Source organism: Rhyacophila brunnea, unplaced genomic scaffold, assembly GCF_057557595.1.
Source record: "Rhyacophila brunnea isolate RB1 unplaced genomic scaffold, BYU_Rbru_1.0 scaffold_14, whole genome shotgun sequence".
Taxonomy (NCBI): Eukaryota; Metazoa; Arthropoda; class Insecta; order Trichoptera; family Rhyacophilidae; genus Rhyacophila; species Rhyacophila brunnea.
Window position 1 is genome coordinate 25,581,011 of NW_028232796.1, and position 14,074 is coordinate 25,595,084.

The 14,074-nt window shown below is 35.0% G+C and overlaps 1 long non-coding RNA gene across 1 annotated transcript; it reads left to right on the forward strand.

Moving 5' to 3' along the window:
• The first annotated feature begins 790 nt into the window (after positions 1 to 790).
• On the forward strand, positions 791 to 4,602 carry LOC147075802 (uncharacterized). Its single transcript, XR_015069972.1, has 3 exons — positions 791 to 1,175; positions 1,599 to 1,867; positions 4,035 to 4,602. It is a non-coding gene; the product is annotated as an uncharacterized LOC147075802 (long non-coding RNA).
• Positions 4,603 to 14,074: the final 9,472 nt, after the last annotated feature.

Below are 14,074 nucleotides of genomic sequence, written 5' to 3' on the forward strand. Positions count from 1 at the left end.
TAATATATGAGACGCTTAGAATCATAACTCACATTTTGCAATTTTGTCATTTTTTAGTTAAATATACCAAGTGATTCTAAAGGCATTAATATATATAAAGAAAAATAGTTGGAAATAAAAAGTCACTAGACAGTTTAAGCCATGTGAAAATTGTTGACAAAGTTGACTGTTGGTATCATAACACATATTTTTCAATGAATAATAACCTAACCTAATATAACCAAACAGAGAGCTCTATATCTCCTTGTGTGCTGTGTGTCTGCAGCAGCGCTCGAAATGGAAAAGTTTACGAACCGGAGCGCTCAACAATTTTCTGAAGATATTTACGTAGTTATCAAATTGCATGTGTATTTTATAAAAATAAGTGTGTTAGATTTTCTTTTATATAACCTATCTAGCTCAGGCGGTCAAAATATTTTTCCATGAGACGGAGCGATAACTTTACCGATTTCACGAGCCGAAACGGCGCTCCGGTGCGCTCCGGTCCATTTCGAGTCCTGGTCTGCAGCCTTATGTGAATTATATAAATTTAAAAATAAATGTAAATCGACTCACTCATTAATATTCAAGGGAGTTCAATACTTTTCTTCTAATTACAAAAACAGTACTCTGATGGTTTTTTGCGATTATCTCAAAACTCGATTTTTGAAATATTATGTGAGTTATAAATATCTCATATATAAATATCTTTAAAATATTAATAAAAATTATAGAAATCGCGCACTGCGTAATTCATACAATACACTAGAAGGGTTAATCCCTACTTATGCATTATGGAAACTCATTAGTTATTCTATAAAATCATCAATAATATTTTGCATTTTCATTCATTTGAAATAAAATTTCATGAGTTAAAAATGTCATCGAATAAAAAACCCAAGTTGTTGGCAATATTATTAAAATTTTTTGTAAGGGCCTTGGCTAAAATGTCTTTAATAATTTTGTTATTTGGATTGGGTATATAAAATGTACATAAATTTTACAGTACTTATATCATTAACCTCTAAAAATACAATTTAATTGAAACGTGAGAAAAGTGATAAGTGGTTATCTAAATCAAATTGTGCGATGGAAACAAAAGATAAATTTCGAGCAGAACGAATTTACTTACCGGCTGAAAAATCATACTGCAAAGACAACAGAACAGGTGTTCGGATCAATGAAGGCATTCACAGGTAAGCTAATGAGTTGGACCTATTAATAAGTAAGTTATACACAGTCGAACCATGATCATCCGGATTTTCGTTTGTCCTGATTTCACTATGGCCACCAGTTTTATATAATAATAATTATGCTTAGAAGAAAGTGGGTGAGTAGAATTGTGTTCGAATGAAAAATGGAGATAAGTTTAAAGCCGAGTTTATATTTTGCAACCGTACTTCGCTCGGTTACCGAAGGTACACTATATAAGGTTACCATCTCTTAGACCTGGCTTTATATCACTATCATTAAGGGGAGCCATAATAAAATTGAGTTTTGAACTTTTGATCATCTTAGCAGTAAAAATTACCTGCATTCGTGGACCTGACTGAACCTAACTGCTCAATGTTTACCTTATCGAATCAAGTTTAAATAGTGTGTACCTACATTGTTTACAGAGGAAGTTTCCGATGCCCGCAGATGAATCGACAGCAAATTACTCCATCCCCCAGACATTCGCGCCTCAAGATAAGACCCAGGCTTTTAAAGCTGAAGAAATTACCCACATAAGACTTTGTGGGATTGTGTGTCCACCGAAATCAGCTGGGTCACTGTGGCAGGCATGTTTTCAGGGCGCCTAGGATAGAAGAGGACTGCAATAAAAAGATACGAGATGGCAAACTGAGGATGAAGGAGCATGATTTTGTGGTCTTTAATAAATTCGAAAGTAATATTTCTTAACAAATATTTACAATGGGCTATCAAACGTACTATGGATGATCTAGTTAATGATTCCGAAAGTGGGGGTAATTATTTCCCTGGGGGCGTTCTGTACGAAAAATGATGTTAAAGGGATGTTGGAAGTAGAGGTTCTGATCGAGGTTTCTAGAGTTATTGATAAATAATGCGAACATTGATACTTGTTTTTCGAAATGTTTTTGTTAGTTGATTCAAATGAGATTCGGGAGTGGCGTTGAAAATTTATTCTTTTACAAGGATCTAGCGTTTTAGAATAATTAATTGGTCGGTGAAAATGTTCGCTGGAAGAGCTAGACATTTTTTTAAGCTTTGATTCTTGATTTAATTCTTGACGGAATTTGTAAAATAATTCGAGGGTGGAAATTTTGGTTCCATGAATAAACAGAACGGTGTCAAAACAGAAGACGAAAAAACAGAACAGTGACAACACAGACCAGCAATAAATAGAACTATAACCTTTCAAGAAAAATATAACCTTGGATATTGAAATAGTTGTATCTCTACAATATGCTGTATAGATTTTTAATAACACAGGTTTACGCTGTAAACAATCAAATAATATAATTTCTACATTCCTAATCGCTGGAAAGCTGCAATTGAAGGAGACTCAACTCGGTATTGCCGGTAAGCTAGGTATATCTTAGGTGACTATGTAAAACGAAATAATGAGTTTAATAATTCTGTGGAATTGTGAATGATTACCAAAATCAAGAAGATACATTGAGGTTTTTACGCCGGATGGCCAACATGCAGTGATAATAATTTATATATAAATAAATAAATGTTTGTTTGTTTGTCCCGTATGCGCTCCTATACCATTCATCCGATTGCGATGAAGCTTTGGTGAATTGTTGTGTGCACACCCATGGAGGTTTCTGAATAAACCATATTCTTCTTCTTCATTCTATCTTCTTTTATTCGTATGGTTCCTATACCATTCATCTGATTGCGATGAAACTTTTGTCATTAGTTGTGCGCACACCTGCAAAGGTTTCTGAATAAATACAACCATCTTCTTCTTCTTCTTCTATTATATCTTCTATTAGTATGCGTTCCTATACCATTCATCCGATTGCAATAAAACTTTGGTGAGTTGTTGTACGCACGCCCGCGAATGTTTCTGAATTAGTACAACTATCTTCTTCTTCACCCGGAAAGTCCACTGAGGATGCGATTCGCTTTGTGATCGATTCTGTGAAGAGCTCTGGCAAGGACCTCGTTGCCAGGATTTTTCTCGACATCGCGGGCGCGTTTGATACTGCGTGGTGGCCCTTGATTCTGGCAAAGCTTTATTCTTTAAGCACTATGGTGCATGGTTGCAGCATCAGTCCCGTGCGGCTCCGTCTCGGGACGGAATGAGCACTTTAAATCACATATTTCAGACACGTTTAAAGCGTCATAGAAAGCGGCCGTGCATATCCACGACTGTGATGGACTTCTTCTATTCTATCTTCTTCTATTCGTATGCGTTCCTATACCAAATTTGGAAAATCCATACTTCTTACATGGACAGCTCTATGTGGCCTGCTCACGCGTTGGCAAACCTGATTTATTCGTGTACGCACCAGACGGAAAAACAAAAAATATTGTGTATCCAAAAGTACTTCAATAAACAGAATTAAAACAAAAACACTTTCTTTATTTGAGTGGCATTGCAACACATGCCGGGTACTCGCCAGTATATAACAAATATGTAACTATATATATTTCGTTTATAAACTTATAAGTATTTAAGTAATTAAAAAATAGGTAGATACGACAAAAATTAATGTTTTATATTTCCCCTGGCTGTTCTGTTTTATCACTGTTCTGTTTTGTCACCGTTCTATTTCTTCATGTTCTGTTTTGTCCAGTTACCGAATTTTTAGACCTATTCTTGAATTCAAGAATCGAAAAAGTCGGGAAGTCGCTAGTTCTAATTGGAAGAAAAAGGGGGTAAATATTTGAACATTTGACAATGATGGAATGGTGAAGGGACCATATTATTCTTCTGAAAAGGGATAAAAATACAAATCGATACCTTAGGATTTTTTACCTAACTTTATGAATGATTTTTTTAATGTGTTTTGAAGTCATTGGGTACGTCATGTAAAAAACGCACATTTAAATGGTTTTTAAAAAACTGTACTTTTCAGATAAATACTATATCGCATTAATCGAAGTGAAATCAACATGTGATGATCCAGGTACGGGATTATTCGTCAGCAATTCAACAGCCATACACAACAACAAGATAAGCGGCCTCCACCAGCTGAGCGACCATGAGACAATCCTGAAGAGTTCATGCAGCACCCCGAAAGAAAAGATATATTTGAGGCAGAAGATTAAAAGATGGCCGGCGGAAAGCGAGAAATATGTTTTTTGTGACACGATTTGCGACCAGCAAGTTTTCAACGATTGGTTTTGTAAAACTGTGCTGTGTGGAGAATCTGTGGACAAAAGGCAATTCGATTCACTTTTCAAACGGTACGTTCATTAAAATGTGAATATAAATAAGATCTAAGATAATATTTCAAATTTAATAAATATTAAAATACGCTGATGGGTAAACGATTTAATGTTAACCAGCGGTTTCTAACTTTGGCTCCACACTGTGAAGGAGTTAAAATTTAATAAACTATGACAACCTAACCATAATAAATACGATCATGTTATAAGTGTAACTGCGAGAGTAAAATAAAAAGAAAACAGTTGACTTCTAAAGAGTTTTTTATTTCTATGTCAGTATGTACATCGAAATCCTTCTAGGCGTTGCCATGGTAACAATTTAAAAATAAACAAACTATCCTACATACATTGAAATATTTTAAGGCGTTTCCATGGTTACAATTTTTCAATAAACATACTTTATATCAGGTATATCGAAATATTTCTAGGCGTTGCCATGGTAAAAATTTCATAATAAACAAACTTACATACATCGAAATATTTATAGACATAGCCATAGTAACAATTTAAATATAAACAAACTATACATACATTAATATATTTCTAGGTGTTGCCATGTTAACAATTTCATAATATACAAACTTTACTTCCATCTAATTTTTTCATAACAAACTTCACATACTTTGAAGTATTTCTAGGCGTTGCCATGCTGATAATTTCATAATAACCAAACTTAACACAATATTACATATTTCTAGGCGTTGCTATGGTAACAATTTTATATAAAAAAAAGAATTTAACATACATTGAAATATTTCTAGGCGATGTCATGGTAACAATTATTTTCAGCTTTCTAGAAAAGAATTTTCGAGATATCGGGAAATTATAAAAAAACCTGTAAAAATCCTAAAACCAGTGTAAAAATAGACAAATTCCAAAAAAATATGATTTTTTTTATTTATGTAAGAAGACAAACAAAATAGAAGTAGGAAAACAAAAATAGTTCAAAACATTACTTGATTTCAAAAAACAAAGACTATCAATCGCTGCGTCTGACAATCGCATACGTTTTTGAGACACACAATTCCCTGATGAAAAATGCGCTCATATTGAGTCGTCGTTGGCTTAATTGTGTTAAATGCCCCGATCAGTCTTTGAACGTTTTGTGTTTTCTATCAACTTTTTTCATATATTTTTCAATTAATAATTTACAATAAAGAAATCCCGAATCCCGAGGAAAGATTCTCGAGATCCGGGATATCCCGAAATGTTAAAAATTTCAATTCTCGAGATTCGGGATGTAAAATCTCGAAATTTTCTCGAGAATTCCCGTCGGAAAATTCCCGAAACCCAATAACTAATTACTAACCTATAATCTTATTATTATCATTATCTAGATTCTAGGCAAAGTAAGTTGTTGGGTAGTAAGTAAAGTATGTTGGGAAAACTTTCGTTTGCTAACAAGATAAATGGACTGACACCGTAGCCCGTAGGTATAAAAGCTGACTATACATCGAATACAAGGAATTATAGTGAGCTCACTAAAGTAGGTAAAAATACAACACAAAAATATTTTATGCACCTATGCATATGAGTATTTCTAATACGCATTAAATTCAATGCATTTTTTGGGACTTCCCTTTAAGTACCGTCTACAAACATTGAAATTCAAACAGCGATTCTCAAATATATTATAAAATCGCATCAGAAAAATTTACATGTGTAATTATTTAATTAATTAAATTCAAATTAAAAAGAAAATTGTCAGCGTCATAGTTATTTCGAAGTATTAACAAATACAACACAGGACGACTATTATACAGACAATCCAAGGATATAATCTATATTGAACATACCTACATAATTTGAAATCATTTCAAGTTTAAAAATGGATTATTTTCTAGTGGAATATACATGACTTGTTTTCAAACTATGTTCAAAATAATATAATGTCACATTATAAAATTTTGCGTCTTATTTGTTGAAAATAAAAGAGTTTATAAGTCTAAGCGAAATAATAGAGTGTTCCGTGATGTCGGTTAGTAATTAATAAATTAATAATATACAAAAACTGATAGCCAAAATTGTAACGTATAGTTCATGTAAAAACTACTAGTTAAAATCTTTGTAATTAACTAGGATGCCCGTAGCTTAGTTGAAGAGCACACTGGCGCGAATCCAGCGGCTGCTACAGGTTCAAGTACCATCGGGTGTCGTATTTTTTTCTTCTTCTAAAAATGGATTTTTTTCTAGTAGGTATATGCATGAGATAATTTCAAATTATGTACGTTCAATATATAGAATGTTATATTCTCAAATCTTGTGTCTTATTCGTTGAATAAAAAAAGTTTATTATACGTAACTATATACCTATATAAAATAACCATGGGCAACGATTTTGAAGCCAGTTTCGGATTATTTTTTTGATACCGGGTCCAGACGCCTGTAATGGAACGTGTAATGTCCTCCGGTGGACCATGCCATATAAGAAAGAACAGTTTCTATCAGTGGCGAAGGGTGGAGGTAGGCTATTAAGATTCGACATAACTAGTGCAAATTAAACTTTGTCAGTCAAATGTATTTGTTTACATAGAATATCTAAAATTATGTCATTAAGCAATTATTTTATAAATATACGTATATTGTTTATCGATTATGGTTTGGTTAAGGAGAGAGAGCTTGATGAGAATGACTTTTATCTTATGTACCTATTCTTAATTCAACGAAAACAAATGCCTCATTTATGCATCATGGAGCTGCAGAGAGGGGAAATACTTAGTAAAATCTAGTTACAAATGCTATTACATACAAGGCTCGAAATGGACCGGAGCGCACCGGAGCGCCGTTCCGGTTCATAAAAACCCCAAAATTTTCGCTCAGCCTCAAAGGAAAAATTTTGATCGTAAAGAAAGGCCATATTTATAATAAAAAAAATCCAACACTATTTTCGTAAAATTATCGAGCGCTCCGGTTCGAAAAATTTTCCATTTCGAGTGCTGATTATATTATACAATATAAGTGACTGTGTTCAGAGAGAACCTCTTATTGTAGTAAACATCGCCCATTTTCTGGCGTGGCACATTATATAGTTTAATTTTTATAATTAAAATAATTTTGTATTTCGCTATTATTGACCAGCTAGAATTAAATAAATAATCAGTGTTATCTACGACCTACGTATTCGTTTCCCACAACTTTAGAGTGGTGTATTTTTATAGTCACGGGACAACATCCTGGGAAGTATTTTATTTTTATATCACATTTTGAAATAACCGCAGTATTGTCTGTTTTAAATTGCATTTCAGTAGGTACAAAAATCACCGATAAAATATATTAAAGTATTGAAAATTAAAGGGGTACAATTGGCATGTGATTATAATTAGTTATGAAGTGTTTTGTACTAGCACACGCGTGGGAAAAGATTCACACTTGAAACTGTGATGTGTAAATAGTGATACTGATAAGCGTACATTCATCATGCGTAAATCGAAACCGCGTAATAAACGGGTTTATAAAAAATTGTAGGATAGGTTCAATGATATGAAAATCCGCGTAAATCGAGTTACAGGTACAATTTGAGTTGATTACAATCAGACACATTGCGATATGCACATACAAATAATTACAGAGGGAGTTTGAGGGTCATATTATATTTTTTATTATATTATCATCATCATCATCAGCCTGAATCTATCCACTGCTGGATGAAGGCCTCTTCAAGCTGCTTCCACTTCTCTCGGTCCTGTGCGTTGCGTTGCCACGTACTTCCGCAGAATTTTATCATTTCATCGATCCAGCTGCCTCTAGGTCTACCTTGCGGACGTTTTTTATCTCTTGGATACCACTAGATGACTAAATTTGTCCAACAATTGTCTCTTATTCGAGTTATGTCTCCAGCCCATCTCCATTTGAGGCTTTTAATGAACATGGTCCCTAAGTCTTAGAGAGATCCAGAAACTTAGAGTAGCTCAACGTGGTATGGAGAGGTGCATGCTAGGCATAACGCGAAAGGACAAAAAGAGGAATGAGTGGATAAGGAAGCAGACAAGGGTTATGTATTATATTATACTAGGCTAAAAAGCTGCCGTGGCTAGCCCTCCCTCACCATGCAACGCTACTACAAAAACGATCTACGCGCTATGCGTCTGGCATGGCGATAGGCGCGATAGTTGGACCGAGGAAAGTGGCTCGAACTTGTGCTTGCCCTATGTCCCAATACCGGTGCGCGACAGGGTGAAGTAAAGTAAAGGTATATTAGACAAAATTATTAGGTGGCAGTACCATTATGTCAACATTATTGGATGTTGCTTTGTTGTGCAACAGAATGTACGAGCACGCCATCGCTGAACTCGTTCATCTGTCAACCGGTGACTTGATGCTTAATTGATGGTGCTTCCTCGATAATCATCATCCACAATGTTTATATTTTTGATTGATTGTGAGCACCATTGCAGTGTGAGAGGGGTGGGGGGGGGGGGAAAGGTTGGTACGACTTCAGTGGGATATGTTTGGTGCCAGATCAGGTGTGTTGATCTATCACACTGACAATGTCAACTATCAATGATAGCTCTGCCAACAAATACTACCTCTAATCTTTCCGAGGAGATCCCTAGGGCCTAGGCAATGCAGTATGCTGTAGCAGACAAAGGTACATTCTGGCTACAGAAACAAAAACCCCTACAGAAAATCAGGGAATGTTCACGAACCCTAAGTGTGAGGCCTCAGTGCCGGCGTTTGGCGCAGCGTTGAGCGTTATGCGCAACTCAAACGTATAACCGTATAAATGTATAACCAAAAAAAGATATTGTCTACGAACATTTTCACACACGGTTATACGTTTGAGTTGCGCAAAACGCTCAACGCTGCGCCGAACGCTGCCACTCAGGACGTACACTAAGGGCTTGCGCAGACAGAGAGCGGTCGGAGTTCTGCGTTCCGCGTTCGGAGTTCGGCGTTCTTTGTACTGTACGGGCTTCATACTGTATGGGCACACAGCCGGCGGTCAGACCGCGCCGGTCAATTGGAACGCTAGCGTTCTAGAGTTCTATTCCCGCAATTACAAAGAACTCCGTACCTCTCAACCGTTTGAGAATTTGAGTTATCTCAAAAGTTTGAGTTATCAGAGAAGATTGATACTTGATTTAAATGACGCAAATTATATAAATCGTTTTTAATACTAACATATTGTTTTTAAATCAAAACTTGATTGATTTACGTGCATAAATACTTGATAATTTGGCGAGATTTATAGTTTTAATAGTTCAATAATACAATAAATTTGACATGTGAGGTTATGGGTAAAATTAAAAGGTTAGAATCGAAATGTCAAATATTATAGATAGAGGTAGGTACACAAACAAATAAGTTTATATGTCACTTCGTTTAAAATCATCGATATTAAGTTTTTAAATATCCGGTTTGATAAAATGCATTGATTACAGCAGTAATTTTAGTACCTAGATTATATTTAGTTTACAAGTCAATGTCAAATGTAATCAAATTATATAATTCATCGAAGCTTTGTATTGACATGCGAAAGTAAATAAAAAATTGAATGGAATTTGAGCAGTCAAACAACATGGAGCGAAACCACACGGGGGAGTGAGTACGCAACAGCGGTGCTTTCTCACTTCCACTCGCAGTCGGAATATAGCGGTCTCGCATTATGCAGCGCCTGTGTCACTTCAACGTTTGTATACAAATGGAACGCGTATTGTTGACCGCCACCTGTCTGCTGTCCCTGAACGCTAGCGGTCAACGGTCGGTTGAACGCAGAACTCCGACCGCTCTCTGTCTGCGCAAGCCCTAAGGTGGCAGACCCACCAGTGAACTTGGGGCTGTGGGTTGATGGGTCTAGGACGATTCGGCGCCGGTTAACTGAGCGCCACGTAATCGAAAATAAATAGACGTTCGTGAATTACAGGTATATGTATTATATTAATATTATTATTTATATTTAAATTATTATATTATTATTCAATACTTGGTAAGGATTTAAGCATGCACATGTAAATAATGATTTATTTGTGCATATGTTTATGTTACAGGAGAAGAGAGTTCTTTTATTTTTATATAAAGCCTTAGACATAATAATTCTCAATCTGCGATAAAAAATAATTATGTTAACAGCAAAATTAATTAAAACCAATAAGTAGTAGATAGAAACTGATTAACATTATAATGCCTACTTTCTGCATACAATCGTAACGAACGTCTATTTATTTCATTCGACAGTGTGGCGCCCAATTGTCCCATTCCCGGGTTGCACCGCACATCCTAAAACCTAAAAATATAGTATATGAAGTGATAGTATAAATATAGATTAGGTAAGATCAAAACTGTCTTTAGGAAAAGTGAGTGGAAAACACTATAGTTTATTAATTGGTCTCGCTTATGCACTTGGATCCCTTTATTCCTCAGCGCCTCAATAATTATGCTAATAATAAAAAATAATAGACGCACCAATTTAAATCCTTTATCGCTTCAGACGCAGTCGGATATGAGGAAAAAACAAGTAAGAAATGATATATTGCGCAAACAAAAAAAATATTTACCATTCTGCGATCTTATTGAATGAATTAAACAATTATATTTTGTCACATGATTACGTTGATTACCTACGTAATTGTTTTTATTCTATTCTCTGCCTATTATGACGGCTAGTCGGTGCATCTCAACGCAACGGCTGGTTGGTGGGCTAACCACAAGACGTTTTAGACCAATGCCGACTATATTCAGACCGTGTCACTGAATTGCGAATTATGATATTGATGGTAGTGCTAGTTATTGACTATTTTCGAATGCAAAGCGGTAACCTAATGAATATTTTCGATTACATAATTCGTTCAAAATTAATTTTAATATGTACATAATGCGCAAAATTATCATTTTATTCTATTGAAGTTTACAGTTTCGAGTCACGGCCTGACTACAGTGAGCCCAGTTTGCAACGCAATGTGATCTTCTCTTACCTCCGTGTGACCTCACCTCGCCTTATTACTTCCGCAGCGGTAGTCCCGCTTATAGGCACAATCTGGTATAGGTGGTTATGCTCACCCACTTGAAGTTGCGTCGAGTCCCACTGAGAAGGCACTTATAATAGTTTGTAGTCGTAGGTCATTAATGTGAATTTTACAATTCTCGTATTTGATATTAGAATTCATTCAATAGTGAATTATATTTAAATAATCAGATGTAAAGGCGATCTCAAAACTATAGGAAAAATCCATCCATCCTTCTTTCATCCAGCCAAATTTGTAAGTGTGTGTATATGTGTTTGTAATTAAATAATCTATATGTATTAGTCTTAGGTTACTATCTTATCTAAATCTAAACATGGTGGGGGTACATATCGTAATAATATGTATGTCAATTGTAGGGATGCCCCGCTGCGTTGCCAACCGAGTGTGTTTCTATCTTTCACAAGTGGCTTGGCGATAGGATTTTTAGACACTAGAACTTCTCATAATAAAGCTAGAATATTACACCAAATTTGATTACAAATCAACGTGCTGATGTTTTGTAGCTTATACCTAATGAATAACATAAATGTTACCTTATGTTGTTTTATAATAATTATTGACTTAAGAATAAAGTAGCATTTTATTTTGAAATACGCCATTTCTATTGGCATTTCATTTCAGCAAAAGATCTATCTTATTATGTATATCTTTTAGAGCGCTCCGCTGTGTTGTGAGATTAAACTGCATTTTTCTCTCTCCAAATCCTCAATTTTGGTGGCAAGATCTACAAATTTGGAGCTTCATAACTCTTTGCTTGTTAAATCCACAAAAAAAATCTATTTCAAAAGTGCTCGTGTCGATATGAAATGGAGAAAAATTTAATTTGTCGACTTTTGCAATGGGCGGATTTAAAACGACAACAATCATACCTTTTTTGTGAAAAATATGAATTGGGAATTTGGCAAAGAGCCGCATGTGGCTCGCGAGCTGCGGTTTGTCGACCCCTGGCCTAGGGCTTCTTCAAGCGTAAATCCAGCCCTTGTTACAAGGTCACAATATTATTGTAGCCATTCTTTACTTACTACTCTAGTTAGTAGTTATATGTATGTTTTATGGTCGGAACAGTCTGAATTATAATACATAAAATAGATATGATAAATAATGTATAAAATTTAGAGTAAGTACCTATATCGAAAGTACAATATGAAATTATTTTCAATGACAAACTCTTTCATATATATATATTAATAGAATTAATAATTATAAATATAGTTGACCACGATTATATCAACGCAAATCAGCCTTAAAATAAATGAAATTCACTGACAGGCATATGGTTGTGTTGACATTACTGATAACGCTCCAAATGAATCTGAAGTAGGTACTAGGGATTACAATCCCGGATAGAATTTTTAATTCAAATATCCCAGGATTAGCAAGCATACAATTTTGCTTATTTTTTTGCAGTTACCGTATCTTTATTTGAATATAATGTGCTGATAACTATATATTTTTATAATTCTTCACATGTGTGTTTTTCTTTAAAGCATGCCAGCTTTTCCCTGTTTTGATAGATCACAGGTCGCCTGGGTCTACATTTCGTTCACCGTATATTGGATATCGTGTGATTACTAGGTGAGAGTCAACTTCAAGGAACCGTAAAGGTGTTCATCTATCATGTTGAAATGTTGCTTGTTACTCTACGTCATTTTAAAATATTTAGAAATGCAGATTCACACAAATAAGTTTAACTAACATATAAGTGTAGAATTTCACTGCATCTTTATCAAATTTATCAAAGTATTACCCTCTTTTGCGAAGAGCTTACTATGCGATGGTAAGAGGAAACGATGCCTCAGTTTAAAAAACGTGGATTCATAATAAATATTCTCATTCTCTCAAACTTGCAGCAGGCCGTGAGTGACAAAATGTGTCGCTAGATTTCAAAATCAGCCAAGTCCATAATAGATGAATAGGAGAAAAACAGCTTTTAGTTTTCTTAAATACAGTCACAAGGGTGAAAGTTTATATTATTTTCAGTATAGAATATTTAAAATGAATAAATTCCACATTTTGATAATGCAGAAATGTTAGAAAGCAGTGGTGTTTTTCAGCAATTCACAAAAAAGTCAAAAATACCTAAAGGTGGACTTGGCTGATTATGAAATATAGCGACACAAATACGGGTGGTTTATCAAAAGGGTATCATTTTACCCGACTTTACCTGGGAATACTCAATGAGACTGGCTAGGGACAGAGACTCTTGTAGGCGCCGCCTGGTGTCTATTTGATCCAACTAAGACGCGGTCATGGGTTAAGAAGAATAACCTTGGACCTTTCTTGGACCTCGACGTACCCAAAATTGCCACTGGCTACAGTCCATATTATTACGACGACATATTTATTTTAGATTAATGTAGAAGTTATTTTAAACATTCTCGTATAAGTGCCTAATCCTAAATTATGGCAAAAGTATGATGATATTTTAACTTAATAACTTGGTTATTACGATCACGGAAATAGCGAGATCTCGGATGAAATGAGGAAACATTCGTTGACATTTTATTTTATGATTTTCTCCATACATTTATTCATTTTTATAATGAGCTACTTCTCGGGTATACTGAGCAAAACTGTTAATGTGTCGATCGTTTAAAACAACATTTTCGACCCTAAGCAATAAAATCCGACCAGGCAGTTAACTAGACCGATGCCGCCGGGATCGGATTACGTTTATGACACTAGTTAAGTGTCTAAGTACCTAATTGGTGTTTCGCCGGCAACATTGAAAAAGTATCCACGCATATGGTTGAAATTGTATGTAA